The 6,241-nt window shown below is 34.7% G+C and overlaps 1 long non-coding RNA gene across 1 annotated transcript in view; it reads right to left on the reverse strand.

Annotated features, from left to right (window-relative positions):
- Positions 1–4,766: 4,766 nt before the first annotated feature.
- LOC136069686 (uncharacterized) overlaps positions 4,767–6,241 on the reverse strand; it is a 9,563-nt gene continuing 8,088 nt past the window's right edge. The window contains exon 7 of the long non-coding RNA XR_010630906.1: positions 4,767–5,124. This is a non-coding gene — a long non-coding RNA (uncharacterized LOC136069686). The remainder of the gene's footprint in view (positions 5,125–6,241) is intronic.

Below are 6,241 nucleotides of genomic sequence, written 5' to 3' on the forward strand. Positions count from 1 at the left end.
TGGGCCAAACTTGTTGCATATTTCCACGATCGAAATAAACAAATTTCTTCTGATATCTCTAGAGGTAAGTTATGGAGTGATTATGCAATGGAAATCTATAACAAAAATGAGCAGACCGTAGGACACACTCTGAGGGATTTTAATCATGAAACTGGTGTATATCAAGTGGTTACCCCGTACAACGACCATAGAGGTGGAGGGGGAAACCACAGTCATGAAGTGCACGTATTTGCTATGAAATGTGGCTGCGGAAAATGGCAAAACTTGAAGATCCCTTGTTCACATGCAATTACAGTTCTGAAAGCTTTGCACCGCGATGTGACAAGCTATATCGACCCATGTTACAGTTTGAGCAACGCGATCCATACATATTCACATCATTTTGTGGTGCCCAAGTCGGAGTCCTTGTGGAGGGACGTTCGCGGAGCACGGTGGGTGCCTGACCCACAGCTGTTGCGGGCCAAAGGTCGTCCTGTGAAGTCTAGATTAAGGAATGAAATGGATGGGGTACGGCGAGAACGGGAAGCCGGAGGGAAGATCCGGACTTAAGGGAGATTCAACCGAGGCAGCGATGCGGACTGTGTCATCAAGAGGGCATAACCGCAGAAGCTGTCCCATTTCCCGTGGGGCTTCAACAAGTGGTAGTGCTATGAATTAGGCATGTGCCCTCCCTGTTTTTATATAATATGCTAAGAATTTCATTTGGTTTTTGTTCTTCGCATTTGGAAACTAACGACCATATTTTAATGTTTGTCAAGCAAGCGGAGACTCGATTTTCGGATGGCATTGTAGACTATGTTGTATTGACTTACTTAGTTGTTATTTTGTTTATTGCTGAATGTTGTTGTAATTGAACTATTTGCTATCCATTGTACTCGTTACATTAGTTGCGTTGTGCACCTTTTGCCTATAATGCCAGCAATGATATTACTTCAACATTAGTGGCTACTACTTTGGCAAGTTCAACAACAGGAGGCTTCTTTGAAGCGATGATAGCTAGTATTTGTTATTTTTTGTGTGCTAAGAGGGCAACTATAATGCCCATGAATTTGACTAGTATCATATGCTTGTATCTAGTTGTTTACCGCTGGCCATCGCTAAACAGCTCACTGAGAATAAAGAAATTCAATACGTAAAGCAGATTGTTGGACTTCAGCAGCATAAAGAATACACCAATGTAAAATCTTTGAGATATGGTCATTTGATGATAATGATTGATCAGGTGCGCCTTAAATTCTCTTATTATTTTGTTCTTGTTTTATGCTTACAATTCTCTCTACAAGGCCCATGGATAGCCTTCAACCAATATAAAATTGTAACTATAATTCTTGTACAGGATCGTGATGATTCCCACATCAAAGGGCAACGGGATCAATTTTATTCTTTCTTATTAGCCATCACTGTTAAAAGTTCCAGGCTTATACTTTAATTGAGTTTACCACTCCTATTGTGAAGGTTGGTCTTTTCAGTTAACTATTTCAAATATTAGCACAACTTCACTATAAGTGGAATGTTTCTTCAGGGAAAATAATCATTTATCATCTTTGTAGGCAACTCACAAAAATGGGACACAATTATCATTTTATACCATGCCTGAGTACGAGTCATGGAAGCACAATTTGACGGGCAATGCAAGTGGGTGGTCTATCAAGTACTATAAGGTTTATTAGAAATTTAAATTTGTTACATGTGAACCACTTACAGAACCTTTTATTCTATTATCTGTTTCTTGTCTTTTGCATATTGGGTGTGTGATGAGTTATACATCGTGGGTTTGACTTGGATACAGGCAAAATACATCAAATTTAAAGTGGTACGGTATTATTCAGAGAGGTTTTGGCCAGTGCTTGGAATTTTTTGATGCTGTGTTCGTTCGGGATGTTGTAATAGGTGGTGACATTCAGTGGCGGCTCCAGGAATTTTGTTTACAGGGTTCATTAAAAAATTTTATTAAAAAAAGAACTTGAATATATTGAGTTACCGACAAAAAAAAATAATAATGATAATAGGTGGTGACATTGCTATCTTAGGCCAAAACATACAAGATGATGATGTTAATAGCAATTCACAACCCCATGATATGACCTGACTTTGATATTGTATAAATATTTTTCTACATGCATTTTCCTTTCCAAAATCCTAATAAATCATTGCTCTATAGATTGTAAACTTGTCAGGAAATTGCTTTACCCGTGTCTTGCCTTGTTTGATATAATTCTTATGTAGTCGTGTGTTTTGTCAAGTTTTGTTTTCAAAACTAGTTGTAGATCCACGTGATATATGAGAATAAATTATTATTTTGTATTGTAATATAATTTATAATGTTTTTGAAGATAATTTGTTTTCTCTAAAAATTAAATAATTTTAATTTGGTCCAATTAGGTCTATTTTGGTCCACTCAGTCAATTTCGGTCCTCTTTTAGTCCATTTTAGACTAATTGGGCCTTAAATTGATTATTTTTGTTAGTTTTCTTTTCATGTTTAGCGCAAAAATACTTTTTTTTCTTTCCCTCTTCATTTTTGAGTTAAAAAGTATGAAATTTTATTAAATTTGGGCTAAACTCTTTAGTTTTGAGTTAAAAAATACAAAAAAAAAAAACCCTGAAATAGACATTAGAAATTAGAAATATGAGCCCTCAAAATGCAATAAAAAAGATAAATATTCAAAAGTCTTATTTAGTCCATATTGGTTCTATTTGGTCCATTTTGTCATCTTCAGTCCAATTTGGTCCAATTCGGCTCATTCCGTCTTACTTAATCAACTTCTGTTTAATTTGGTCCATTCAGTTCACATTGGCCCTTATTCTATCTACTTCGGACTAATTCGGTCCACATTGTACGCCATTACTCTTAGTTGTGACTTTGATAGTCAGCCAAGAAGAAAGAACCTAGCAAAAGGGTTGCTCCTGCACAGATATCGAAGCCCTTGGCAACTGTTTAGGAGATGTCTGATGGTGATGATGATGATATTAATGAAATTGATGATGATAATGAGGATTCTGAATTTGATGAAGTGACTGATGAAAGTAAAGATGAATAGTGTAGTAGTTCTGTTGAGAAAGTGACTGATGGAATTCTTGAAATGGGAACTTTATCTCATTCCCCTTGTAGTCCATTACTCTTAGTTGTGACTTTGATAGTCAGCCAAGAAGAAAGAACCGAGCAAAAGGGCTGCTCCTTCATAGAAGATGAAGCCCTTGGCAACTGTTTCGGAGATATTTGATGGTGATGATGATGATATTAATGAAATTGATAATCATAATGAGGATTCTGAATTTGATGAAGTGACTGATCAAAGTGAAGATGAATAGTGTATTACTTCTGTTGAGAAAGTGACTGATGGAATTCTTGAAATGGGAACTTTTTCTCATTCCCCTTGTACTCCATTACTCTTAGTTGTGACTTTGATAGTTTGCTTAACTGCGTTCCTTGGAAATGATCTTTGTCTATTGTGATTTGTTATGGTCAAGGATTTTCATTCTCCTTCACTGCAATTCTACTGTTACAACTTACTAATATATTAGAAATTACAGTGTCTACAATTTAAATAAGTGGAATATTTTCAAAATAAATACATGTACCAATCTCACTTTAAGAGATATATAGCATTTTCAGGTGTGAGTTGGTTTCGTTAGTCAGTTATACGTCATTGAGAAGGGGTTAAATACTTACTAAAAGATGCAGAAAAGCAAATATTCTAAAGATCACATTTCATATGTTCAAGGAATTAAAAAAATTATGAGAATATGATACAGTTGCTTAGTGTATGTGGGACATCCCACCTTGAGTTTTGTGCAATAATTGTTGGAAATGGAGTGTAGAATTGTGGACTTCAATACAAGTAGTCACAAATTCATGTAATGCATGAGAATATATAATTATTTTGATAGAGAGAATAATGTATAATTTATTATCTAAAATGTATAATTGTAAACATCAAATTATTTATGTCATATTATATATTATATAATACAATCGAATAAAAATATATTATTATATACTATATTTATAATAAAATAGGATTACATCTAACAATCAAAGAAAATGGACTAAAGTGGATCAAATAAGCCGAAATGGACCAAATTGGACCAGAAAGATCTAAACGGACCAAAATGGATTGGATAAATCAAAATGAACCAAAGTGGAAATAAGTAGACCGAAATGGATCAAATGGACCGAATAGACTGAAACAGACCGAATAGACTGAAACAGACCGAATGGACCAAATTGGACCAGAAAGATCTAAATGGACCGAAATGGATTGGATAAATCAAAATGAACCAAAGTGGAAATAAGTAGACCGAAATGGATCAAATGGACCGAATAGACTGAAACAGACCGAATAGACTGAAACCGACCGAATGGACCAAATTGGACCAGAAAGATCTAAATGGACCGAAATGGATTGGATAAATCAAAATGAACCAAAGTGGAAATAAGTAGACCGAAATGGATCAAATGGACCGAATAGACTGAAACAGACCGAACAGACTGAAACAGACCAAATAGACTGAACCATAGAATATTTCATACAGATGGTCTACATCCAGGCTCGAATCCTCTAGATCTGTTGTGCATTACCTTATTACACGCGAGTACATGAAATACATACAACAACTCCCAGCCCCTAACTAAAATCTACCAAAAACATTTCCAATGACAATAACTTACATCAACAGCTGACTTCATAAGGGAGAAAAAAACAACATAAAATTGTAATGTATGTAATGAATGGAATATTTTGTAATGGCAATGTGCAATCTGCATTCAGATAAGTGAACATTATCATATAATTTATACCGTAAACAACCTTACTGTACACAAATACAAAAGTAAGGCGAAAAAAATACATTGAAGGATGAAGTGAATTCCATTTCACCATGAGATGAATGTAAGGACCAAGCACATTGACCTGGTTAAGTCAATAGCAACTAACAAAACAATATGATCCTTGCCTTGGGTGGATCATGTCTGTTCTGCATTGGATGCAGCTTTTAAATTCTCTAGCCATTTCTTTAAATAGGCCTATCTCAGTTTCTCCCGGCGAGTTGCTGCTTGCTCTTGTTGCGCAATTTGAGCTCAGAAGCCTTTTCTCTTGCTTGATTTACTTCTTCATGAACTTCCCTATGGAAAGCCACAATCACAAAAATTATTTGCCGTAGTGATATGACACACAGGTAGCAGTTTCTAATAACAAAATGATGCAATGGGACTCAGGAGAGATAAAGTTCAAACATCAAAGGCCAGAAACAACCCAAAGAACATATACAATTAGCAACTGAACATTACTTAGCTGTTTTCATTGAGAATTTATGTTCTACTTGATTGCGCATTTAGCCATTTACAAAAATAAAAGACCTTTTGCTTTACGACTGGATTTTGCCTAAATTCCATGTACCATAAGCAACTCGTTCTTAGCAATGAAGTTCAACACCTGAACCTAGGCTAACCTTGACTTGTCAGACACAATAATGCAATTTCAATGAGTAAACAACAGCAACCACAACCAAATTAGCAAAGAAGTTCAACAGCTGAACCTAGGTCAATCCTGACTAATAAATTGTAATAATGCAATCTAAATGAGGAGGAGGTAAAAAAATAAAAATTAATAGCCAGAATTAAATTATAGGGGCTAAATGTTTAAGAACCCAAAGTTGTTATGAATAGTAAGAAGCACTGGAAGATTTGAGCAAAGAACCCTACTTTGAGCAAACAAGCAATTATTAACATAAACTTGAATTGTTACAGAAAAACTTGTTCCAAACCTTAAGAAAACTTGGCAAATTTCCAAGATAAAAAAAAATAGGGTCATATTTGGCTACTTTTTACATAGAAACAAACATTATTCACATTGGATTGCAGAAAATATTTGACTAGTTCAGAATGGAAAGACGAGAAGAATGAACACGCAAGCAAAAATTTGTGCATTTACACATATATATATATATATATATATAAAGAGAGAGAGAGAGAGAGAGAGAGAGAGAGATCACAAAATTACACTTGACCCCAAAACCTCCCTAAATTAAGTTTTAAACCCTTATTTTTTTTCCAAATTCCATTTTTGACCCCACAAATTTTCCAAATTACATTTTTGACCACAACTTTTCCAAATAACAAAAATTATAATTTGATCCTGAGGTTTCCAAAAATAACCAAAACCCCCAAAAGTTCAAAATTTGCACAAAAGTACACGAGGTTTTAAGAATCACCTTTTCAATTCTAAATTTCAAAATAAAAA

The sequence above is a fragment of the Quercus suber genome, unplaced genomic scaffold, assembly GCF_002906115.3.
Source record: "Quercus suber isolate HL8 unplaced genomic scaffold, Cork oak 2.0 scaffold_183, whole genome shotgun sequence".
Classification (NCBI taxonomy): Eukaryota; Viridiplantae; Streptophyta; class Magnoliopsida; order Fagales; family Fagaceae; genus Quercus; species Quercus suber.